A 27,882-nucleotide genomic window follows, 5' to 3' on the forward strand; every position below is an offset into this window, starting at 1 on the left:
AATAATGCATTGGATAAAGCACCAAAATGAACTGGGAAACAATTCCAATACATTTCAAAACCAGCAGATTAAATTGTATTAAATCATCAAAACACATCAGACAGAAACAACCAATTGTCACTGAAAGGAACAGCCAAATACATGAAAGACTTTGTCAAAATACACTTCAGAAAGCACTAAAATACTGGAAATAAAGGCAAAATAAACAGAATAATGGTAACAACATACACAGAGGAAGGAAACAAAAAAACACAGCTATGCAAACACCAGAATAATGAGGAAAAATCACCAAACTACACTGGAAGAAACATAAAATAAAGTGGATAAAATCATTAGAATGCATTGAATAAAATATTCAGTATTCAAAACCAGAGCTGCACAGCAGCACAGTGGGGTTAGCACTGCTGTCTCACAGCACCAGGGACCCAGGTTCAATCCCTGGCTTGGGTCACTGTCTGTGTGGAGTTTGCACGTTCTCCCCGTGTCTGCGTGAGTTTCCTCCAAGTGCTCCAGTTTCCTCCACAATCCAAAGATGCGCAGGTTAGGTGAATTGGCCATGCTAAATTGCACCTTAGTGTCGGGGGGATTAGCTAGGATAAATGCATGGGGTTCTGCAGGATAGGAACTGTAGTCGTTGCAGACTCGATGGGCTGAATGGCCTCTTCTGCACTGTAGGATTTTATGATTCTATGAAAAAAAAAACAGGAAAAACGAAAAAAACATTGAAATTAAATCAAAAGGTAATGGAAGATGGACTAAAAGCGCTTAAACAAATCAAATACCCTTGTTAAAAATAACAAGTTCTTTGGAGAAACACCAAAACATTCTTTAAATATTAATGAAACACTGCATAAAAACACAAAATGTATTTGAATAAGCACCAACTCACACTGAAGGAATTGCCAAATACAACAACAAAAGGCAACAAACTCCACTGGCAAAAGATCAAATTATGTGGAATAAAATCAGCAAATACACAGGACCAAAGCACAAAAATACACCCAAAAATACCCCAAAATATCCTGCCAACAAGCTCGAAATACTGAGCAAATTGTGTTGGATTAAGAAATTGAATTCATTAGAAAGCACAGAAAAATACCCTGGAAATAAAGACTTAAATAAAGCACCAAGATACACATGACAGTAAATTGCAGAAGAAAATCAAAGTCCTTTGGAATAAAAGATGCAGAAATAACTGAAAAAAAACCCAACAAAATTGAACGGATAACAAAATACCAAATGACACTGTAAAAATCCACCAAAATGTACAGCAAATAGACCAAAACTACATTGGTAAATACACTAAAATTCACTGGAAGTAAACTCCAAAATCCACTGGAAAAAAGCAACAAGATCCACTGGAAAAAAGCAACAAGATCCACCGAAAATAAACACCAAAATACACCGGAGATAAACTCCAAAATATACTGGAAACAAACCCCAGAAAACGCTGGAAATGAACTCCAAAATACGCCAGGAGCAAACAAAAAAAATGGAGATAAACACCAAAATACACTGGGAATAAACACCAAAATACACTGGGAATAAACACCAAACTACACTACTCCAAAATATGCTGGAAATGAAGACCAAAATATACTGGAAACAAACCCAAAATCCACTGAAAACAAAAAACAAAAAATGCTGGAAATGAATTCTAACATACACTGGGAACAAACAAAAAAAAATGAAATAAACACCAAAATCCAATGGAAATAAATATCAAAATCCACTGGAAAGTAACTCCAAAATACACTGGAAATAATAACCAAAATGCACTGGAGAGAAACTACAAAATACATTGGAAATAAACACCAAAATATGCCGGAGACAAACTCCAAAATACACCAGAAATAAACGTGAAAATATACTGGAAATAAACTCCAAAGTACACTGGAGAAAAGCTTCAAATCACACTGGAAATAAACACCAAAATACACTGGAAACAAACTCCAGAACACACTGGAAACAAACTCTAGAATACACTGAAAATAAATATCAAAATATGCTGGAAACAAATGACAAAACACACTGGAAATAAACACTAAAATTCACTGGAAATAAACTCTAAAATTCACTGGAAACAAACTCCAAAAATGCACTAGGAATAAACTACAAAATACACTGGAAATAAACTCCAAATTACACTGGAAACAAACTCCAAAATGCACTGGAAACAAACTCCAAAATGCACTGGGAATAAACTCCAAATTACACTGGAAACAAACTCCAAAATACACTGGAAATAAACTCCAAAATACACTGGGAATAAACTCCAAAATACACTGGAAACAAACTCCAAAATACACTGGAAACAAACTCCAAAATGCACTGGAAACAAACTCCAAAATACACTGGAAACAAACTCCAAAATACACTGGAAACAAACTCCAAAATACACTGGAAACAAACTCCAAAATACACTGGGAATAAACTCCAAAATGCACTGGAAATAAACAACAAAATTCACTGGAAATGAAGACCAAAATATACTGGCAATAAACACCAAAATACACTGGAGAGAAACTCCAAAATACACTGGAAACAAACACCAAAATACACTGGAAAGAAACTCCAAAATACACTGAAATGAGTTCTACAATCCACTGGAAGCAAACTCCAAAATAAACTGGAAATAAACTCCAAAGTACACTGGAGATAAACTCCAAAACACACTGGAGATAAACACCAAATTACACTGGAAACAAACTCCAAAATGCACTGGGAATAAACACCAAAATACACTGGAAATAAACTCCAAATTACACTGGAAACAAACTCCAAAATGCACTGGGAATAAACACCAAAATACACTGGAAATAAACTCCAAATTACACTGGAAACAAACTCCAAAATGCACTGGAAATAAACTCCAAATTACACTGGAAACAAACTCCAAAATGCACTGGAAATAAACAACAAAATTCACTGGAAATGAAGACCAAAATATACTGGCAATAAACACCAAAATACACTGGAGAGAAACTCCAAAATACACTGGAAACAAACACCAAAATGCACTGGAAAGAAACTCCAAAATACACTGAAATGAGTTCTACAGTCCACTGGAAGCAAACTCCAAAATAAACTGGAAATAAACTCCAAAGTACACTGGAGATAAACTCCAAAACACACTGGAGATAAACACCAAAACACACTGGAAACAAACTCCAGAGCACACTAGAAACAAACTCTAGAATACACTGAAAATAGACATCAAAACACATTGGAAAGAAAACACTAAAATACGCTGGAAACAAACTACACAAATATGCTGGAACGAAGACAAAAATACATTGGAAGAAAAACACAAAAATACACTGGAAATGAACAACAAAACACACTGGAAACAGGCACTAAAATACGCTGGAAACACATACCAAATACAGTGAAAAAAAGCACCAAAATACCCTGGAAATAAAAAACAAAATACACTGAAAACAAACATCAAAATATACTGGCAATAAACTCCAAAATACACTGGAGATAAACTCCAAAATACACTCGAGATAAACCCCAAAATCTACTGGAAATAAACTCCAAAATATAATGGAATTAAACTCCAAAATAAACTGGAAATAAACACCAAAATATCATTCAGTCTATGTGCCTTGGCAGTGCCTAAGATTCACTTGCCCCTGGCACCCTGGCACTGACTCACTGCAGCCTGGAGCCTTGGGTCCTGAGGAAAGGCAAGTATGTAGGTCCAGCGGTCGTTTGTCCCTCTGCTGCTACCAGGCTGCAGATCAAGTTTCCCTCAAGCTTCTTGGGGTTTGGGTGGGCTTGGGCTGGGGCTGGGGGGCAAGAGGCTGATCTCACCACTCTCCCCCCGGATGGGGAGCGGTGCAGAATGGAACCTCCCTCCCCACACTGCCAGTCTCACCCCCAGGTGAGATTGACATCCTCCCTCCCTCAGAGGATTTCAAAGGAGTCACTTCTGTAGCTTTTGACAGAGAGACTGGGGAAGGTCTGGTGCTGCAGAATGGAGTGCCAGGGCTGATCTAGCCAGGCTAAAAGGGGCAGTCCAGTGACAAGACCCCCATCCCGGGGGAGAGTGGAGAGATCAACCCCTTGCCCCGGCCCGAGACCACCCAACCCTCAGGAGCACTGAGCGGGCTTGCACAGACCAGAAGTGCCAAGGTGATTCAGTTGTGATGAGTGACTTTTTTCTGTCGGCTCAGTATAACTTAATGTACCCTCAGAGGAATTTACTCTTCAATTAAGGCAAGATGGCAGGAACTTGGTGACTGAGAAAAAGAGGCCAAGAATCTGCTGAGTGAACATTTCCAGGACAATAGACGCGCTGATCGTTGACTGTGTTGCTGTTTGGAGTTTGCCTTCTTTGGGGCAGCCTAGTCTCCTATACGATTACAGTGGCTTCATTTCTAAAGAACCTCTTTGACTGTGAAGCAGTTGTGAGGGAGCATTGCACTCAATCAGATTTGACTGATTTGATTTTGACCTGATTTGATTTGATTTGATTTATTATTGTCACATGTATTAACATACAGTGAAAAGTATTGTTTCTTGTGCGCTATACAGACAAAGCATACCATTCATAGAGAAGGAGATGAGACTGTGCAGAATGTAGTGTTATAGTCATAGCGAGGGTGTAGAGAAAGATCTACTTAATAGAAGGTGGGTCCATTCAAAAGTCTGACGGCAGCAGGGAAGAAGCTGTTCTTGAGTAGTTGGTATGTGACCTCAGCCTTTTGTATGTTTTTCCTACATAACATAAGAACATAACATAAGAACATAAGAAATAGGAGCAGGAGTAGGCCATCCAGCCCTTTGAGCCTGCCCCGCCATTCAATAAGATCATGGCTGATCTGAAGTGGATCAGTTCCACTTTCCCCGCTTTCTCCCCATAACCCTTAATTCCCTGTCTGTCAGAAACCTATCTACCTGTGACTTAAATATATTTAGCAAGGTAGCCTCCACCACTTCAACGGGTAGCGAGTTCCAGAGATTCACCACCCTTTGAGTGAAGAAGTTCCTCCTCAACTCCGATCTAAACTGCACCCCACCCCCCCCTTATCTTGAGGCTGTGCCCTCTAGTCCTGCTATCTTTTCTAAGCGGACAGAATCTCTCTACCTCTCCCCTATCTATCCCCTTCATTATCTTGTAAGTAATTTTTCCTGACAGAAGAAGGTGGAAGAGAGAATGTCCAGGGATGTATGGGGGCTTTATTTATGCTGGCTGCTTTGCCGAGGCAGCAGGAAGTGTAGACAGAGTCAATGGATGGGAGGCTGGTTGTAATGTATCACCAAGTCAACCATTCATGGGTTACCTTTTCCCCTAACCCCGTGCGACTCCGATTATGCAGAGAAAATACTTTTTTCTTCAAAAAGGGAATGAACATTGGGTATGAGCTGCGCTCCTTCAGGAAGGAACCATTTCCTGCACAATGTTTCAAAGCCGGTACTTATGCAGCCAGACTCAAACTCACTGCTCTACAACCAATTTAATAAATTGTTTTAAGGAAATTGCTCCACTCGTGAATTTTTCCGACAATCTTTGAAAGGCCTCACCCAAAACAGATGTGCACTGTTATAGGGGTCAACACCTCTGCAGATGTAAATCATTTGCAAACTGCCAAACTTGGGTCTTATTCTGGCCTTTTAAGCATCTCCAATTTTGATCTATCCATTGATGGCCAAGCCTTTGGTTGTCTGGGTCCTAAATTGTGGGATTCTCTCCATTAACATTTCTGTCTCTCTGCTTTGAGCTTCTCCTTAAAACATATCTCTTTGAACAAGCTACTAATCATCCTTCCTAATATCTCATTTTGGCATCATATTTAGTTTAATAATTTCATAGAATCCCTACAATGCAGAAGGAAGCCATTTGGCCCATCAAGCCAGCAAGATCTACATAATAGAAGGTAATCCCACCCAGGACCTATCCCATAACCTCTTCTCATTCCCCTGACACTAAGGGGAAATTTAGCACGGCCAATCAACCTAACTCACACATCTTTGGACTGTGGGAGGAAACCCACACAGACACAGGGAGAACGTGCAGACTCCACACAGTCAGTGACCTGAGGCTGGAATTGAACCTGGGTCCCTGGTACTGTGAGGCAGCAGTGCTAATCACTGTGTCAACCTACCACCCCATTGAAACACATTGGAACACTTTCCTGCATCGAAAGTGTGATGTAAACGCAAGGAGCTGTTGTGAAAGTATTTTAATATGGGCAGAATGCTGACATAGTGAATGGGTCACATGCTCCGAAGATTCTGTGGAAGAATAACAAAGGGACATTTCAAACAGGAGAAAAAGCATCAAAATTAAAATTCAAGGAAGTGTCACCATGTTTTGATAATATTGAGTCTGCCGTAATCAGACAAAGGAGGTTCAAAGTTGAGGGAAAGATCATTTAGCAAATGACAAGATGTCTTTTTAAATCATTTCCAAGAATGTGAGGTCCTGGAATCATAGAATCCTGACAGTGCAGAAAGAGGCCATTCAGCCCATTGTGTCTGTACTCACCACAATCCCACCCAGGCCCTATTCCCCTAACCCTACATATTTACTTTGTTAATCCCCTGACACTAGGGTCAATTTAGCATGGCCAATCCCCCAAATCTGGGCATCTTTGGACTGTGGGAGGAAACCGGAGCACCTGGAGTAAACCCACACAGACACAGGGAGAATGTGCAGACTCAGCATACACAGTCATCCGAGGCTGGAATTGGACCCAGGTCCCTGGTGTTATGAGGCAGCAGTGCTAACCATTGTGCCATCGTGCCACCCCTTTAATCTCGGAGGAGATTCCTTCTAATAAAGTGATGTCCTGGGCTCACTTGTGTTTTGTAAAGGGTCGTTGAGAGGAGTTCCAATATGAGAGAGGATTCTTGATGTATTGGCCATTGCTAGCTTATTGGAGAGGACATTTGAAGTTGGACAGATTGGGGTAGAAACATCAAAAGGCTGAAGGTAAAACCATCAAGAACCGGAAGGTACTAGTGATCCCAGTGGATGAGTAAAGTTAAGAACCTGCATCTGATAATCTGAAGACCTGAAGATCATTAGGTGTATGAGCAGCATTAGGCCATTCGGCCCATTGAATATGCCCCACCATTCAGTCATGGCTGATAGAATTCTCATTCCCATTGTCCCGAAGAAGCAAGATTTGTACTTCCCCTCCAAAGGTCTTTGGGAGAGTTTGAGCTATCACTGCGTTTGAGAGGACAGACCAACCCAAAGTGCAATGAAGTACTTTTTGAAGTTTTTCTCTGTTGTAACGTGGGAAACACAGCAACAGACTTTCATACAGCAAACTCCCACTAAACAGTAATGTCATAATAACCAGATAATCAGATTTTTTTTGCCTTGTTGATTGATAAATGAACATCAGTTCAGAACACTGGGCTGTGGGACCTTTTACATACTCCTGAGAGAGCAAACAGGCTTAGTTCCATGTTTTATCTGAATGACAGAACCTCCAACAGTGCAGTACTCCCTCAGTATTGCACTGGGATCAGCCGAGCGTTTGGTGTTTTGAGTGGAGTGTGAACCTGTGCCTATACTCTGAGGCAAAAGTGCCTCCCACTGACCCCCAGAAAGCAGAGTAGATGATGGAGCGATGGAAAGGTTTATGGAGGGAATTGCAGAGTTAAGGATCTCAGGCAGCTCAAGGCTGGCTACCAATGGAGCAATGAAAATCAGGAATACTCAAGAGGCTTTGAGGAGTGCAGAGATCTTGGGGGGTTGTAGGATCAGAGGAACTACAGCAGGTGGCTGAGGCCATGGAGGAATTCAAAAACCAGTATAAGAATTTTAAAACTGAGGCATTGCCGTAACTTCCCAAACTTTTGAGCTCCAGCTTCTTCAGTAACTGATTGTGAAACTGAACTTTGTTGGGCAATTGGGTTATTGTGTTAGCTTAATTGCAACAGGTGGAAAGAAAAGGTTAACAGAGTGGCTACAGGAAATTGCTTGTTTCATGGAAATTGGATGGGTCTGAAACTTAAACAGAAAATGCTGGAAAGTCACAGCAAGTCTGACAGCATCTGTGGAGAGAGAATAGAGCCAATGTTTCGAGTCTGGATGACAGAGCTCAGAGCCAGCCCCGAGAACCTTGGTCTGCTTTTTCCTGCAGGGCACAGACTCCCAGGCTGCAGTTGGTATAATCTCCCCGAAATCCAGGGATTCAGTCAGAGGGATTAAAGAAACAGCTGTGAAAAAGAGTCATATCAAATCGAAACTTTGGGGTTGATTTTCTGATCCCACCTGTCATGAGAATGGGTGTGGGCAGGAAGGAGAATTTAGCAGACCATTACAAGGGCATGGGCAAGACCCCAAAATCTTGGTCATTAACTCAGTTTCTCACTCCACAGATGCTGCCAGACCTGCTGAGTTTGCTTCCATTTTTATTTCAGATTTTCAGCCTCTGCAGTATTTTGCTTTTATTAAATAAAGTAGGATTGCAATCCATGGAAGTTAGCAGGTTAAGGGATAATTAGGTCAAAATTTTCAAGTTATTAAGGAGAATTGACAGAGTGGAAAGAGAGTAAGTATAACTGGAATATGTAGGTTAGTTGAGATATCAGCTGTGATCTCACTGAATGATTGAAATGAATGGCCTCACTCAGTTCCTACATTCCCTGAAGTTCTTAGTGACATGAGAGTTGAGGGTGACTCAGCCCCGAGGGTCTGGGAGGTGTCTCACAGCGCCAGGGACCCAGGTTCAATTCCAGCCTTGGGTGACTGTGTGGAGTTCACAGAATCAGAGAATGCCTGCAGTGCAGAAATAGACCATTTGGCCCAGTGACCATAATCCCACCAGGTCCTAGTCCTCCTGACACTAAGGGGCAATTTAGCATGGCTAATGCATCTAACCTGCTCATCTTTAGACTGTGGGAGAAAACTGGAGCACTTGGAGGAAACCCATGCAGACACAGGGAGAATGTGCAAACTCTACACAGACAGTGACTCAAGCCGGGAATCAAACCCAGGTCCCTGTCACTGTGAGGCAACAGTGCTAACCACTGTGCCACCTTCCGCCTTAGTTCTCCCCATATCACACTAAATTGCCCCTTACTGTCCCAAGGTGTGCATCTCAGGTGGATTGGCCATGTTAACTACACAGGGTTACAGCTATAGGGTGAAGGGGAGGGCCCAGTTGAGATACTCTTTCAGTGAGTAGGTGCAGGCTCGATGGGCCAAATGGCCTCTTTCTGTACTGTAGGGATTCTATATGATTCTAAACTCTGGATCTGCAAAGAGCAAAAACTCTTGAGTTCAGTGTGGGGAAAACATCCTTGTGTTATTTTACAATATTGGCAATGTGACAAACACATCTAAACTTTAACATAAGGTGGAGAAATCGGAAAATATACACGTTATCCAAATGACATTGCTACAAAAAATGCTGAAGATTTCAATTTTTAGTTAAAATCCATAGTTTTACAGGAATGTAATAACAGGAGGGGTGTTATTTTAACAGCATCCCAGGCTCAAGGCAATATGCGCCTGAACTTGTTCTCGATTTGAAGCAAGTCTTTTGTAAGCTGTCAGGTTTGGTGAATAAGGCTCTGGTTTTGAATTGTAAATTCGACAGTCACCAGCCAGCACTCATTGTCAGTCAGAGCATACCTGCCCTTTCCAGAAACTTCCCCACTCCAATTCTCAGCTAATTCTCTAGACGTGGATGGCAGCAGTTCTCAATTTGGTAGAATTGGATTGAATTTTATAGTGTGGGAGGAGGCCATTTAGCCCGTCTGGTAGATACTGCTGTTTATTTTAAAGTTTATTTATTAGTATCATAAGGAGGTTTACATTAACACTGCAATGAAGTTACTGTGAAAATTCCATGGTCGCCACACTCCAACACCTGTTGGGGTACCCCGAGGGAGAATTTAGCACGGCCAATGCACCTCACCAGCATGTCTTTCATTGGATCATAAAATCCCTGCAGTACAGAAGGAGGTCATTGAGCCCATCAAATCTGTACCAACAACAACCCCACCCTATCCCCTTAAACCCACATATTTACCCTGTTAATCTCCCTGAAACTAGGGTCAATTTAGCATGGCCAATCAACCTAACTCACATATCTTTGGACCAGGGAGGAAACCCATGCAGACACGGGGAGAACATGCAGACTCTACACAGACAGTGACCCAAGCCCGGAATTGAACCCGGGTCCCTGGTGCAATGAGGCAGCAGTGCTAATTACTGTGCCATCGTGCTGCCCCATTGATCCTTATCCCACTCTATCTGACCCCGTCAACATCACCCTCTAGTGCCTTCTCGCTCATGTCTTCACCTGAAATCGGTGTAAATATAACTATACTGTTCACCTCAACCACTCCCTGTGGAACCAGTTCCACATTCTCACCACTCTCTGGATAAAGAGGTTTCTCCTGAATTCTCTGTTAGATTTAAGAGTGACTACCTTAACATAGAATCACCACAGTGCAGAAAGAGGCCACTTGGCCCATCGAATCTACACCAACCGCAATCCCAACCAGGCCCTAATCCCATAATCCCACTTACTTACATTGATAATCGCCCTGACACTGAGGGGCAACTTACCATGGCCAATCAACCTAACCCGCCCGTCTTTGGACTATGGGAGGAAACTGGAGCATCCGGAGGAAACCCATGCAGACATGGGGAGAATGTGCAAACTCCACATTGACCCGAGGCCGGAATTGAATCCAGGTCCCCGGAGCTGTGAGGACTCATAATATTTATAGGCCCTGGTTCTTGTTCTCCTCCCACACCAGGCTTTTATTCTTAAAGTTGCTACTTTCTGTTGAAATCTCCCACAGTTTAATATCCAACACATTCTTCCTCACTTCAGCCCTGACAAAAAGCCAAATAGATTCGAAATGCTTCCTCTCTCCACGGACGCTGCCGGATCTGCTGAGATTTCCCAGCATCCTCTGGCCGGAATTCTCCAGCCATTCACATCGCACCACCGCTGCCAGCGAGAATAGGGAACTTGGCACTCAGCCAAACCTTCATTCACTGCAGCGGGGCCAGAGAATCCCAGCCGGAGGTGAGGTCGGAGAATTCCGGCCTCTGTTCTGGTTTCAGATTCCAGCATCTGCAGTATTTTGTTTATTTCTGTGTCAAACCCTCTCAGAATTTTAAGGACCTCTACTGGGTCACTCCCTCAGTCTTCTCTTTTCCAGAGAAATGACTCCCAGCTGGATCTGTCTGTCCCGATAGTTATAACCTGTCAGCTCCGGTGTCATTTTGCTGAAGCCTTTTTTTGGCACCTTTCCCAGTCCTCTAGATCTCCTGTTGTAATATGGAGACCAGAATTGTGAAGAGCATTCCAAGCTTGGGTCAGACAATGTCTGACACAAGTTTAATGGAACTGGTCTGTTTATCAGTTCCATCGCTCAGAAATGAACCTCTTGCTTGATTTGGGTTCTTTTCTGCCTCACAAACTGGATTCATCAATCCCTGTGATTTATATATTTACTCTCAGATTCTTCTAGCCTCCTAACCACAATTAACCCCTTATTTTCTTTACCGCAGAAGGCTGTAGGGGTTGGGTCATTAAGTACATCCGAGGTTGAGGTAGATTGATTTTTATTCAGCCAGGGAATCTAGAACTATGGGGATAAAGTGGGAAAGTGGAGTTCAGGATTATATCAGATATTCTCATTGAATGGTGGAACAGCCTTGATGGGCCAAATGGCCTACTTCTGCACCTACATCTTATGTCCTTAGGATCTTCCAAACAGGATTTGCCTGATTATTGTTCCTGCCTGAATGTAACACATCACTTATTTCTATAGAAACGTGCATGTGTACAAGTCCTACCTTCATCTCCCTGTTTGAAATCCTTACCCCTCTCCTTGGACCAAGGCAGCTCACACATTAGAAGACACAAGAATTAAATTTGGCATGTTAGCTACAGCTCTCACCAACGTTTACAGATGCACCATAGAAAGCATTCTTTCGGGTTGTATCACCACTCGGTATGGCTCCTGCTCTGCCCAAGGCCGCAAGGAACTACAATGCAGCCCAATCCATCACGCAAACCAGCCTCCCATCCATTGACTCTGTCTACGCATCCCGCTGCCTCAGAAAAGCAGCCAGAATAATTAAGAACCCCATGCAGCCTGGACATTCTCTCTTCCACCTTCTTCCATTGGGAAAAAGATTCAAAAGTCTGAGGTCACGTACTAACCGACTCAAGAACAGCTTCTTCCCTGCTGCTGTTGGACTTTTGAATGGACCTCCCTCGCATTAAGCTGATCTTTCTCTACACCCTAGCTATGAGTGTAACATTACATTCTGCATTCTCTCGTTTCCTTCTCTATGAACGGTATGCTTTGTCTATATAGCGCACAAGAAACAATACTTTTCAGTGCATGTTAATACACGTGACAATAATAAATCAAATCAAATCAGAACATCAGGAAGCAGACTTGTTGGAAAAGGACCTCATTTTGCATTTTCTCCCCTCTGGCCTAACCTATCTCCCTACCTGTCCTCCATTGGCTCAGGTAACTAGAGGAGGCAGCGTGAAGGGGAAAGTATTAATGTGATCTGCCAAAGCAATTTCTCTGCTCATTTCTCCACAACTCGCAAGCTTGCATTTTTCCTCCAGTTGCTTCATCAGTTGGGGCATTGAGGAGAGGAGCTGGAACTTTATGTTATTGTATAAATCATTGGTGAGGTCGCACTTGGAGTATTGTGTACAGCTTTAGTCACCCTGTTGTAGGAAAGACATTGATAAACTGGAACGAGTTCAGAGAAGATTTACGAGGATGTTGCCAGGACAAGTGGGCCTGAGTTAGAGAGAGCAGTTGGTCACGCAGGGGAGTATTCTCCTGGAACGTAGGAGAATGAGGGGTGACCTTACTGAGGTGTATAAAATCAGCAGGGCCATAGAGAGGATAAACACAGTCTTTTTCCCAGGGAAGGGGAATTGAAAATTGGAGGGTTTAGGTTTAAAGTGAGAGGAGAAAGATTTAAAAGGGACCTGAGGGATAACTTCATCACGCAGAGGGTTGTGCATTTATGGATGAGCTGCCAGAGAAAGTCATTGAGGCAGGTACAATAGCAACATTTAAAAAGCATTTGGATAAGTACATGGACAGGAAAGAATTAGAGACATATGGGCCAGACATGGGCGATTTGGACAGGCTGGGAGGCACCATGATCAGCATGGACCAGTCAGACTGAAGGGCCTGTTTCCATGCTGTTTTACTCTATGACTCTATGTTGTGAATTTGAGTTTGTGAACTGTGCTCCCTTTAAGAGCTGGTTTTGAGTCCATGTTTAGATTTTAAAATGCAAATGTCTACAGGGTACCCAGATTGCAACATTTATAACAAGGACCAAGCATCAAGGTTGCCTTGGTAACAGGCTTTTGAATTTTGACAGCCTATCAGTTTAAAAAAAGACACTCAGTTATCAGGAATCTGCTAAATTTGAGTTTGTTGTTGTTGACAACATCAGACCAATCCTGGTGTAGGAAAATTGATAAGTCATCACAGTTATAAAGAGGAACCCAACTGCCTGCCTGGAGTTCAACTGAAGAGCTGCCACCTCTCAACACCTAGAGAGGGAAAGAGCGGCTTTCTGTCAGCTTAAAATATCTCTTAAGAGAACTCTCCATCTATCTAACGAAGGGTACCAAAATCAGAAAGGGCTTACAGGTAGAGAATCAACAGAACTCCAAAGGTTTTCCAATGCTGATGCACTGGGTGTTTATCTATTTTGAGAGTGACTAGGGTCTGTTATTATTATATTTTTGGTAATGAATGGACCTTGTATTTATTTGAACAGCATTCCAGTAGTATCTAACTTTAATCAATATATTTCTTTCTTAGTTAAAGTTCCCGGTTGGTTAAATAAATAACTTGTTAATTATTCACAAAGTGAGTGTCAGTTCTTTTTGTTAATGAACCTGTAAATGTTAATGAAGGACAGTTCACACCTTCCCAAAGACTTTTAACATATTACAAATTGAGTTATTCCTCTTTGGGGGATTTGATCTTACATCTCAGAAGGGAAACAACCTCTGCATGAAAACACTCTACAATTCATAGAACTCTCCGTTTTCAATTACAAGCTATTGAACCTCATCATTCCCTCTCTCCTCTTGGTTTACATCTGCTTCATCTTCCTTCAAACACCTCCTTCAGCAAGTTCACCTGCTTTAGAATATCATAGAATCCTGACATGCAGAAGGAGGCCGTTTGCTCCATCTAGTCTGCACTGTCTCCAACAGGGAATGTTACCCAGGCCCTATCCCTGTAACCTCACCTACTTACCCCACTAATTCCCCCTAACCCAGATATCTTAGGATACTAAGGGACACTGTGGGAGGAAACTGGAGCACTCTGAGGAAATCCATGCAGGCACGGGGAGAACGTGTAGACTCCACACAGACAGTGACCCAAGGCTGGAATTGAACTTGGGTTCTTGGCACTGTGAGGCAGCAGTGCTAACCACTGTGTCATCGTGCCAACCTAAGCATATTCAAAACATAGATTCTAATGACATTGAGGGATATGGGGTATGGTGCAGGATAAATGTCATAGAGATATATGATCAGGCACTGAAAGGGCTCGATGGGCTGAATGGCCTATCCTGGTTTCTATTTTCCTAATTTCATTCCAGGAGATTTCACCAATTTGTTCTTTTTTTCTATCAAAAAACAGAAGGGTGTAATGGCTAAGTAAGCAGCACCCCAAATTGGTTCTAGTAATATTCAAATCTTTGCTGTTCAGTTTCTGTAGAATGTTGCTTAGCACCTGTCATCCTGACAGATGAGAGGAAGAAAATTGTACCAAGACTCTGGTCTCCCAGAGACATTACCTCAAAGCAATAAAGAAGGGAAATATTTCACAGTTTGAAAGATGTGTGCACCCTATTTTGACCATTAATGTGCCAACTCATTGTTCAATTGCTGCCAAAAATTGCACAAACTGAATTTGATCTGGTTTTAATTTTATTCATTAGAAAAAAAAATCTATCGTGGGTTTGAGTCTACTGGCAAATGCCAAAGAAATGTGTCTTGTTCCTTTCACTACATCCTGTGACTCATTGGCATTTTGCACTGAGTCATTGGTCTAAAGTCGAAGCTCTCACACATGACTTTGTTAGCTCGATGTTCAGCTATTGCAGTAGTCTCCTGTCCAACCTCTCATCTTCTACTCACTAGCAATTTGAACTCTGTGAAATCTCTGCTGCCCAGAAGGTGACTGCACCAGGTCCTGATCACACATCAACCCCCATGCTTTATTAACACCTAAAGTTAAAAATTCTCTCCCCTGCCCTATCCCTGTTACCCTGCATATTTCCCCTGCTAATCCACCTAACCTACACATCTTGGGACATTAAGCAGCAATTTAGCATGGCCAATCCATCTAACCTGCACATCTTTGGACGGTGGAAGGAAACGGGAACACCCAAAGGAAACCCACGCAGACACAGGGAGAATGTGCAGTCTCCACAAAGACAGTAACCTGAGGCTGGAATTGAACCTGGGTCCCTGACGCTGTGAGGCAGCAGTGCTAACCACTGTGCCACTGTGTCACATCTCTTCAACCAAACCTTTGGTCATTTGTCCTAATTCCTCCTCATGTGATTTGCTGTCAAATTTGATAATGTCCCTGTGAAGTATCTTGGGAAGTTTCACTGTGTCAAAGGTGCTACATGAATGCAAATTTGTGTAGGCTACAATTTTCAATCTGAAATACCTGTAAATTATTGGGTTTGGGGCCTTTACCACAACAATATATTCTTTAAATTTGCTGCTTCTGAAGTTCCTTTTCATGAAAGTCAATCTCTTCTGGTATCATCAGTGGGTCAGTAAATAACATCTTCTCATCCCTAAGTCAGAGGTAATTAACTCAAGGCAGGCCATGGCCGAGTGGTATTATCGCTAGACTATCAATCCAGAAACTCAGCTAATGTCTGGGGACCCGAGTTCGAATCCGATCACGGCAAATGATGGAAATTTGAATTCAACTGAAAAATATCAGGAATTAAGAATCTACTGATGACCATGAAACCATTGTCAAAGGAAAGAAATGGTGTCCTTAATCTGGTCCAGAGCCACAGCAATGTGGCTGACTCTCAACTTCTCTGCAAGAACAATTTAGGATGGCCAATTAATGCTGGCCAGCCAGTGATGACCGTGTCCCATGAATGAATAAAATCAAGTCCCAATCCCGGGTGTTAACTGAGCTCAAAATTCCAGGCTGACCCTCGGAGTGCAGCACTGAGGGAATGTTCAGTCTCTCAAACGAGAGACTAAACTAAGGCCCCATCTGCCTCTGAGGTGGAGAGGCACTGCTCCCTCAGAGTGCCTTTCTGGGTTCGATTTCCAGCTCGGGTCACTGTCTGTGTGGAATTTGCACGTTCTCCCCACATTTGCATGAGTTTCCTCCAGGTGCTCCGGTTTCCTCCCACAGTCCAAAGATGTGCAAGTTAGGTGAGTTGGCCATGCTAAAATTGCCCCTTAGTGACAGGGGGACTAACTAGGGTAAATGCGTGAGGTTGTGGGGATAAGGCCTGGGTGGGATTGTGGTTGGCGTAGACTCAGTGGGCCAAATGGCCTCCTTCTGCCCTGTAGGATTCTATGATGTAAAGATCCCAAGATACTCTTTTGAAGAAGGGCCAGGGAGTTCTCCCTGGTGTCCTGGTGTCACGATGGGGAGAATGGCCTCTGGCCGTGTCGCAGAATTCACCTTGACTGTGGTGTCAAGGAGAAGGCGGTGCCCTTTGACCTATAACCTCAGCAAGTGTCAGCTTCAGGCAAGAAGCAGGGATTGGTGAAGCAAAAATGGAGGGTGATCAACAAATGATTGGGAAGAACCTTGGACATTCTGTTACGGATTCAGTCATTCCTGGAAGATGGCTGCTGCTGATTAACCTGAAGGACAAATACCAACCCCCAGCCACCGCCCCCCCCACCTTGGTTCCTCCCCCCTTCCCACCCCCTGCTCAGTCCCTCTGAGAAGGAAACTTGCTCTGAAGTAATTAAATGCAGATGAAGAAGGAATGGAAGCACCTGAGGTAAACTCGCTCAATCTAATCACAGCAAACGGCATCATTAGGACCCTGGGACTTGGGCTACATTCATTTACAAAATGTGGGGCTTAATTCTCAATGTGAAAAAAAGCCAATCAATATTTAATCTCTAGGATCTTAGCAAATATTGATCTTCTTTATACCATTAATCAATGAAACTTTTCCTGAGTGTTTTAAACAAAGAAAGATCTTTACATGACCTCAAATTCACGTGGGCTGCAATTTTGTTATAATTTATATATATTATATATATGTATTTCTAAAAGCTATTGGATAAATAAATGATGATGAATGTTTAGCTGCATTACAGTTCTGTGGGAATATTGATGGAGCGAATGTGCTAAAAGGTTCAGTTGCTGGATTGTCAGACTAAATTGCAATTTGATGATCGAATCTAAACAGTTCTGTACATACCTGAATTTATTGGCGGCTGAGATTGTCCGATGACAATGTACAACAACAAAAGCTTGCATTTGTATAGCACCTTTAGCATGGTAAGGCATTCTAAGGCGATTCACACAGAAAGTGTGAACCAACACTGTGGGCAGGATTTTCCAGCTGCGCTCATCCCAGCGCTGGAAAATCCCAACCAAGGTCAAGGTCATGGTATGTGTCCCACCCTCTATGATTCCTGTGGCAGGCGGGATGGGAAAATCTCGTCCTGAGACACATATGGACTTAACGAGAATTGGGTGACAAAAAGGTTGGTCAAAGAGGTAGGTTTTATGGAACAATTTGCAGGAGGAGAGTGAGGTGGAGAGTCGGAGGGATTTACGGAGGGTGTGGAACGTTGTGGGTTCCTCATCGGAACCAAGCTCAACAGCTACATACTGTGCTTGTGCTCTGCATGGGATCCCAGGAATGCCTTCCGTTCTCCCGCCATGTGACCTCCTCTCTATGCATGTCATCAAATTCTCATGTGACCACCTCAGTGGTGTCGCTAGAGGGGGAGTGGGGGAGCGATCGCTCTCCCTGAGCACATTCTTCAATACTGGCGCCTTTTCAATGGGGTGTTCCTCACGGGTCCCTCCGATCTCTTCCCGAGATCTGAAGTCCTCGATCTGTTAATTGCAATTGCGGGATCTGATATGGATGCGGGGACTTCAGGCAGTGAGGAAGGTATGCAATCTCCCAGGAGGGAATGCAATCACCAGGATAATTACAGAGGCCGTGAAGGACATAAACATGCAACCACACAACGAACGGCCAGTCGAGAATGAAGCCTAGACGAACGAGGCTGTTGTAATTGCTTCATACCTTTTTCATTTGTTTCCATTTACGTTTAAAATGTAAAATAATTAAATAACACACGTATTTTTATTATGTTTTGATTTTAAATACAAAATAAAAATGTACAATGGATTTAAAATTATTTGGTATGTGCCGTGGTGCCTTTTTTATGTTCTCGCTCCCCCAAACTTTAGAACATGTCTACACCGCTGGACCATTTGGTCTACAGAGGGAATTCTGGAGCTGAGCGTTCAGGAAGAACACAGTAAAAAGTCTGACAATACCAGGTTTAAATCCAACCGATTTATTTGATAGTGAACTCACTAGCTTTCGGGTTTGTCCCTTCATCAGGTGAATGGAGAGTTCACTTGATGAAGGGACTAACCCCGAAAGCTAGTGAGTTCACTGTCAAATAAATTGCTTGGATTTAAACCTGGTATTGTCAGATTTTTTACTGTGTTTACCCCAGTCCAACGCCGGCATCTCCACATCATGTTCAGGAAGACACAGCGGCTAAGGAATAACTGATTAAAACTAAGGGTGTGCAGGTGGATAAATCTGGAGGATCACAGGAATCTTGGGAGCACTGTGCGGCTGCAGGAAATTAGAGCTCGGGAGGTGTGAGATGGCGGAGGGATTTGAAACAAGGTGGGGAATTTTTAAATTGAGGCGTTGCCAGAGCAGGGGGCAATGGGTGAATGGAACTTGGTGCGGGTAAGGATATATCAGCTGAGTTCAACTTTACCGAGGCTGCAAAGAGCTAGGCTGACTTGGAGAAATAATGTCGAGGTAACAATATCGCGTTTGCAGCTTGCCTTCCTGTTTCGAACTCTCCATCAGCTTGGCTGCCTCTCATGGAAATTGACTGGAGACACCAGCCGACAAAGCTGGGGAACTTGACTGGCTAGTGAGATTCCGCATTCATTAATGAACTGCTCCAGTATTAAACATTCTGCTTCCAGTGTTAACTGTGAACGGAAGGTCAGCTACTGAAGATTGAATGACTCGTTCTGATGCCCCTTCTCCAACTACCACCCCCCCCCTCCACCTTCCTTCCCACCCAAAAGTAGAATTTGTTAGTTTAAGTAAGCAACCAGTTCTGATTATTCCATCATCTGCTTTCTTAAATTAATTCTCAATGCGTTGGCTGTACTGGTTTTTTTTTGCACTCGGCCAACTGGAGGAGTGTTGAGGAGTCCAACAATGTGGGAGTCGCGTCCAGCCCAGTCTGAGTAAGGATCCTAGCTTCCTTTCCTTAAAGTCTCCGTTAGTGATTCAGTCGGGTTCTTCAAAAACAATCCAATAATCCTCTGGTCACTTCTGCTGACCTCAGATCTTTCTCCACTTCCAGATATCTTGAAAACCACAAATTCTGTTTTTGAAGCTGCCACACTGGAATTTTAACTCATATTCTTCCATATTGTTACTCTAGGTCTCTGGAGTCCTAGCCAACCAGCCTAACCATTACATTTGACCATTTCTCCAACCAAGCCTCATCGATCGAAATTTGGCAGCAACACTTTGCAAATGTATTACCACTCGTCTCACCCAATGTATTCTCACCATCTGAAACCAGTGAGGAAAGATCAGCATCTTCATAAAGGGGAAACTCAGATGGCAACACAAGAATACGTACACCTAAATTCATCCAAGTCGGCAGGGAGACCTAGAGGATGAAAGTGGGAGTTGGAGTCACAGCTTCAATCACCCTAACCCAATTCTTCGGCTCACAACATCACCACACATGCACCCCCCAGTCCCCCAACACCTCCCAGCCTCCAAATACAACACCACCCCCACTCCCCCAGTCCCCCAATATCTCCCAGTTCCCTAATGCACCCCCCCAACTTCCCCCCAATTCCCCCACACCTCCCAGCCCCCTAATACAAACCGCTCCTCACCACCACCAATCCATCTAATGAAGCACTTTGCAAAGGGCACAAAGCTCAGATAATCCTTCTTGTAATTCCTATTACAGAATAATTGACATCGCGCTGCTAATTTCCCACTCTTCCAGCAAACTGGAAAATGGAAATTAAATCCATTTGTAAATAAACACAGCAAAGGTTCATGACTGGTGTGTTTTATGATGGTTGAGAATTAATTATGAAGAGTCCCTTAAGGGTTGAGAACAGATCATATCAGATCTTAAATCTGTTCACATAGCTGTCAGTAACTCCTGTAGAAGTGAGTGGGATTTTTTTAGACATTAGAACATCAATATTGAAAAGATAGTGGGCAAAAATTAACAAAGGACACTGTTCGTGGTAAACACAGCTTCATGTGGAAATAACTTTGGCTGCTTCACCTAAAGAGGAACTGCTCCCAGCAGAAAATAATGATTCAAGTTCCACATCGCAGACGTAGTGACAGGTGCAATCCAACCATTGCGATTGTTAGAAAGATAGAGATTGATAAGAGAAGTAGAGAGACATAGCTGGAGACAGATAGATAGACAGACAGACAGACAAACACGTAGATAGATAGGCAGACAGAGATAGATAGATAGACAGACAGAGATAGATAGATAGACAGACAGACAAACAGAGATAGATAGACACACAGACAGATAAACAAATAGATAGATAGATAGACACACAGACAAACAGATAGATAGATAGATAGACACACAGACAAACAGAGATAGATTGAATCATAGACAGATGAACAAATAGAAAGATAGATAGATAGACAGACAAACAGAGATAGATAGACACACAGACAGATAAATAGATAGATAGATAGATAGATAAACAAGAAAATAGGGAAAGATGGATAGAGAGAGAAAAATAGGTGGATAGCTAGAAAGCAAAAGAGAGAGATATCGTATATCTTTGTTATCAAGCAGGTTGTCATTGCTTTAACAATGTTGGAGAAATGGATTTATTTCCCCTTCAGAGAGAGTTAGTGATGCATGGCTGATGTATGTGCTCTCTCCTACCTCAGAGGTCACGCTTTTTATTACGAGTCTGTGTCCTGCTGACTGGAGGATTGTCTGTGAGCTAGCAAGGACCCTCAGGGTCCAATATTGACCTTAAAACTGGTGCATTTTTATTGCATTTCTGTCTGTCTGTCTGTCTGTTTCTGTCCTACGAACAGAGAGGCGATGGTTTGCTGCTTCTATTCAGACTTGTTCTGAGGACTGTGATATTATTTTGCATTACACAGGATTTAAGGAGAAAGGTGAATGTGAAACAGGCCAATACCTGGTTAGCAAACGTGCCAGCTATCCTTTGTTCTCAACGCTGTATTATTCATACAATCGCAACAGTTTTCCTGCCTCACGTGTTTGCATTCCATGTTATAAGACGTTGCTCCAATCCCCTCCCCCTCCCCGCTCCTGGGCATTGCTCTTTGGGAGTAAATCTGAAACAGGTGTAGACAATTTTTCGTAACTCTTTCACTGCCAATCTGTGTTTTCTTTCAAACATATCTCTTTTCAAAGCTGAGACAGGTAATTCACCTCACAGGGTTTGGGATGAGCTTCTCCACAACTCTTTCAATACATCTGATTCCACCAAAATCAATTAATCTGATTACACTTTCTTATAATAGATTCATTATTGCCGGAGGGACAATGAAATGGAACTAGAATAGACATTCCAGATTCACACATTCCAGATTCACACATTCCAGAAACACGCATTCCAGAAACACATATTCTGGACACAATATTCCGGATACATTCCAGGCACTCACATTCCAGGCACTCACATTCCAGACACTCACATTCCAGACACTCACGTTCTACACACTCACATTCTAGACACTCACATTCCAGTTACACACACCCAGACACATTCCAGACACACACATTCCAAATACTCACATCCCAGACAGATCCCAGACACTCAAGTTTCCAGACACATTCCACACACACACACACACATCCCAGACACATTCCAGGCACTCACATTCCAGAATCATTCCAGACACACACATTCCAAATACTTGCATCGCAGAAACGTTCCAGACACACACATTCCAGACACTCACATTCCAGACACACACATTCCAGACACACACACCCAGATACATTCCAGACACACACATTCCAACTACTCACATCCCAGACAGATCCCAGACACTCAAGTTTCCAGACACATTCCAAACACACACACACATCCCAGACACATTCCAGACACATTCCAGACACATTCCAGGCACTCACATTCCAGAATCATTCCAGTCACACACGCTCCAAATACTCGTATCCCAGACACATTCCAGGCACATTCCAGAATCATTCCAGTCACACACACTCCAAATACTTGCATTCCAGACACATTCCAGACACACACATTCTAGATACACACATTCCAGACCCACACTCCAGACAGACAAATTCCAGATGAACATATTACAGACCCACCCCCACAATTTGCAGGCACATCCAAATATTTTAGATAGACCCTTCACACATTCCAGAAAACCACATTGGAATATATATACAGACAGGATATACTGTATAGGAACAAATTATTTAGTCCATCCAGTTTTTGCTACACTTGAACCTTTTCCCATATTTTCCTATCTAAATCTATCATTGTAACATACTATTCCTTTCTCTGTTATATTCTTACCGCACTGTTATAAGTTCCTCGATTAATGTGTCAATACCATTTGCTTCAACAACTTGTGGTAGTGAATTCCACATTCTCACCACTCTTTGGGTAAAAACTTTCTTCTGAATTTCCTGCTGGATTTCTTGGTGTCTATCTTATATTGGTGGCTTCTGGAAGTGTTATGCTATTCCCAACAAAAGGAAATGTTCACTCTGAACCTGCTGTAGAAAAAGAAATCCATTATTTTCAAGGTATCTATTCGGGTATCCCTCAGCCTCCTTTGCCCAAGGAGGGGAGAGACCCAGTTTGTCCTCTCCTGCTATGCAAACCCTTGCATTTCTTTAATCATCCTGGTAAATCTTCCCTGTGTTCTTCCCACTGCCTCCATATCCTTTTTATAATATGGTGACCCAACCGGTCTAACCAAGGGTCAATACTGGTTTAGCATTACTTCCTACTTCCATATGTGACCCTCTCGGAATAGAGTTCAGTACTTTGTTTGCTTTCTAATGGCTTTGCCAACCTCAGCTTTTAGTGATTGATCGATTAATGAAAATTAATTCATTAATTAGTTAAGCCTTCCAATTCTTAGGTGTCCGGATCACCTACAACCTGTCCTGGTCTCCTCATGTTGACACTATAGTTAAGAAACTAGTTGAAACTAGAAACTAGTTAAGTTGGGTGCTATTCGGATTGGCGGTTGGTGACTAGTGGGGTGCCCCAGGGGTCGGTGCTGGGGCCTCAGCTATTTACCATTTATATAGATGATCTGGAGGAGGGAACCGAGTGTAGGGTGTCGAAATTTGCTGATGACACCAAGATTGGGGGAAAGGCAAATTGTGCGGAGGGTGTGGAGAGTCTGCAGAAGGATCTAGATAGGCTGGGCGAATGGGCCAGGAAATGGCAAATGGAATTTAATGTTGGCAAGTGTGAGGTGGTCCACTTTGGTAGGAAGAATGGTAGGAAGGACTATTACTTACGTGGCGAAAAACTGCAGCAGGCGACGGTGCAGAGGGACCTCGGGGTCCTTGTGCATGAGTCGCAAAAACCCAGCCTGCAGGTGCAGCAGGTGGTCAGGAAGGCGAATGGGATGCTGGCCTTCATAGCGAGGGGGATTGAATATAAGAGTAGGGAGGTCTTGCTGCAGCTGTATAGGGCATTGGTGAGGCCGCAGCTGGAGTACTGTGTGCAGTTTTGGGCGCCGCACCTGCGCAAGGATATTTTGGCCTTGGAGGGAGTGCAGAGGAGGTTTACTAGGCTGATACCGGAGTTGAGGGGGTTGAGCTATGAGGAGAGGCTGAATAAACTAGGCTTGTACTCGTTAGAGTTTAGAAGAATGAGGGGAGATCTCATTGAGACGTATAAGATGATGAATGGGATGGATAGGATAGAGGTGGAAAGACTCTTCCCGCTCAAAAAAGACAGTAGGACTAGGGGGCACAGCCTCAAGATAAAGGGGGGGCAGTTCAGAACGGAGTTGAGGAGGAACTTCTTCACTCAAAGGGTGGTGAATCTCTGGAATTCTCTGCCCGTTGAAGTGGTGGAGGCTGCCTCGCTAAATATTTTTAAGAAGCGGGTTGATGGGTTTTTGATAAGAGAGGGGATTAAGGGTTATGGGGAGAGGGCGGGAAAGTGGAACTGAGCCACGACAGATCAGCCATGATCTTATTGAATGGCGGGGCAGGCTCGAAGGGCCAGATGGCCTACTCCTGCTCCTATTTCTTATGTTCTTATGTTCTTATGTTCTTAAAGCCCACCAATGCCTCTACTTTCTCAGAAGACTAAGGAAATTTGTCATGTCAGCTACGACTCTCACCAACTTATACAGATGTACCATAGAAAGCATTCTTTCTGGTTGTATCACAGCTTGGTATGTTCTTATGTCCTTATGTTCTGCTCTGCCCAAAACAGCAAGGAATTACAAACGGTTGTGAATGTAGCCTAATCCATCACACAAACCAGACTCCCATCCATTGACTCTGTCTACACTTCCCGCTGCCTCGGCAAAGCAGCCAGCATAATTAAGGACCCCACGCACCCCGGACATTCTCTCTTCCACCTTCTTCCATTGAGAGAAAGATACAAAAGTCTGAGGTCACAGGTTGCTCCCTGCTGCTGTCAGACTTTTGAATGGACTTACCTTGCATTAAGTTGATCTTTCTCTACACTCTAGCTATGAGTGCAACATTACATTCTGCACTCTCTTGTTTCCTTCTCAATGAACGGTATGCTTTGTCTGTATAGTGCACAAGAAACAACATTTTTCTCTGTATGTTAATACATGTGACAATAATAAATCAAATCAAATCAAATCAAATTTGCACTCCAAGTTCCCTTTGTTCCTCTACCACACCACCCCCACCCCTCCTCCCACCACCCCCCTGCCCTTTGTACTTTGTAACCAAACTGATAACTTGATGATACAAAGAAAGGTGGGACTGCAAGTTGTGAAGAGGATACAAAGAGTCTGTAAAATGATGTAGATGGGTTAAGACAGTGGAAAAAAATGTGGGAGTAAAATGTGGGAAATGTGAACTTGTCCATTTTGACATAACAATAGAAAAACAGCTTGTTATTTAGAGATTGTACAGCACTACAGTACAGAGGGATCTGGGTGTCCTTGTACATGAATCACAAAACAAGAGCATCCACATAGCAAGTAATTAAGAAGTCAAATTGAAGGTTGATGTTTATTGCAAGGGTGATGGAGTATAAAATTCTGGAACCTTTTCTCGAGCTGTACAGGGCATTGGTGCACCTGAAGTACTGTGGAAAGTTTTAATCTCCTTATTTAATGAATGCATTGGAAGCGGTTCAGAGAAGGCTCACTCGGCCGATACCTGAAATGAAGGGTCTGTCTTGTGAGGAAAAGTTGAGCAAACTGGACCAATAGTCACTGGAGTTTAGAAGAATGAGAGGTGATCTTATTTAAAGGTACAACATTCTGAGGGGTTTTGATGGTGGATGTTGGGAGGATGTTTCTTCCAATGGAGGAATCTAGAACTAAAGGACACATAGGGTGAACTGCAGGAACTCACCAAGGCTCCTTCAAACCCTCAACCTCTGCCACCCAGAAGGGCAGCAGATGTGTAGGAACACCACCACCTGTAAGTTTCCCTCCAAACCGCACACCATCCTGACTTGGAACCACATCACCGTTCCTTCACTGACACGTGGCCAAAACCTGGATTCCTAACAGCACTGAAGATGTACCTACACCATATGGACTCCAGTGGTTCAAGATGTGAGCTCACCACCAACATCTGAAAGGCAGTTAGGGGTTGGCAACAAAAACAATCCTTGCCAAAAACACACAAATCCCATGAAAGAATGAAAAAAATTCAAGTAAGTCTGAGGAGCAGTGGGAAGTTACTCTAGTGATGTAAATTCAAATAAGATTGAAAGGTTGGATTCTGATGAATCATTGCTTGTCGATTTAGGCACTGAAGTGCAAAGAAAGATTGATACCTGAACTGAGACATCAAATGTATGGAATCATAGAATCCCTGCAGTACGGAAGGAGGCCATTTGGCCCATCATGTCTGTACCGACCACAATAGCACCCTGACCCTATGACCGTAACATCACGCATTTACCGGAAAGGCTGAACTGTCTGGAGCAGCAGGGGGCCTGGTCAAAACCTTGAAATTAATGAAAGTGTTTGAAAGGGTAGGAATGGAAGAAATGTTCCCACTTGTGGGTGAGTCCAAAACTAGGGATCATATATACAAGATAGTCACCAATAAATCCAATGGGGAATTCAGGAAAACAGTACATTTAGGAGGGGAGAGGAAGAGACAGTAAAGTAAGAGTGAGAGGGAAGATCTTTCCAAATGGATATCCATTTGGTGAGGGTGGAGGGGGTGATATGGTGGAGTATCTAACTGAGTGGGATTGATTTGCAACTTGGAACATTTCCTTTTGGGAAGTTTGATTTTTTTACCAGCTCTCCCTGGAATGTGATGTTTGTTTAACTTTTACTCTTTGAAAATCCGAGAAAGGTGCCTGTTATCTCAAAAAACACATTGCAGCATTTTTGTAACCTCTGTCCCGACCGGTTGTATGGATGAGTAGATTTTCATTAGTACAGTAACTTCCCACTGCTCCCCAGACTTCTGTCTGCAGATATGGCCTCTGCTGATAATTTAATCATTTATGTATTTTCATAATTTAATTACCTGTACTTTTTTTCCCCAAAGGATTTAACTTTTATTGTTTATTTTTCAGATATGGCTCCCTGTGCCTTAGTTTGCTGCTTGCTTCCACCTCACTGTCAAGGCTTGTTTTAAGATAGCGACCCAGGGGACAATTCTCTCATCTCACTGCGCAATGGGAGGGGGCGATTCACAATTTCCACCAGTGTTCACACCCCACTAACCAGGTTTCCAGTTCCGTCTGCTCTGCGCTGGAAATTGGCAGAGAGGCAGGGGATCCATTCAAATTAGACTTTAAGTATTATTTAAATGCTATTAGTATGTCTGGGACTGAATTCTCCAGGCCCGCTCGCCTCTCCCACCCTGCCAGACTGTTTCACTCTAGTGGGGATTACACTAGCTCCTCACTTTCAGGGAACTAGTGGCCTGACCCCCCTGCAGTGAAGGGAGGGGCTCAATCAGGGCAACCCCCCCCCCAGGGAGTCGGATGGCGAGGGGGTGCCCCTGGGCATGGCTATGCCAGACTGTGCCCCCAGCACTGCCCAAGGGGCAAAGTGCCCATGCCCAGGAGGCAGTGCCAAGGGGTGTGGAGCACATGGGGCAGTGCCTATTGGGGCAAGGCCTAGGGGGCATTGGTGGGGGTGGGGTATCCTGCTGCCACTCTGTATTGGGATCGATGGGGGTGGGAGGGAGGCCAGTGACCTGGGTGGTTTGAGGGAGGGGCAGAGGGGGTGGGGTTTGCCAGGGGGTGGGGATCTGCCAGGGGGTGTGGTCTGCCTGGGAGGGATTGGCACTGCGAGGATGGGTTGGATTGGGGTGGTCTGGGATGCGGAGGGTCGAGGCTGGCCTGGGAATAGTCAGGGACCGTGATGGGGCTGTGAGGGAGTTGTGGGGGGGGGGGTGGGGGGGG

The sequence above is a fragment of the Carcharhinus amblyrhynchos genome, chromosome 29, assembly GCF_965287045.1.
Source record: "Carcharhinus amblyrhynchos chromosome 29, sCarAmb.v2.hapA, whole genome shotgun sequence".
Lineage (NCBI taxonomy): Eukaryota > Metazoa > Chordata > Chondrichthyes > Carcharhiniformes > Carcharhinidae > Carcharhinus > Carcharhinus amblyrhynchos.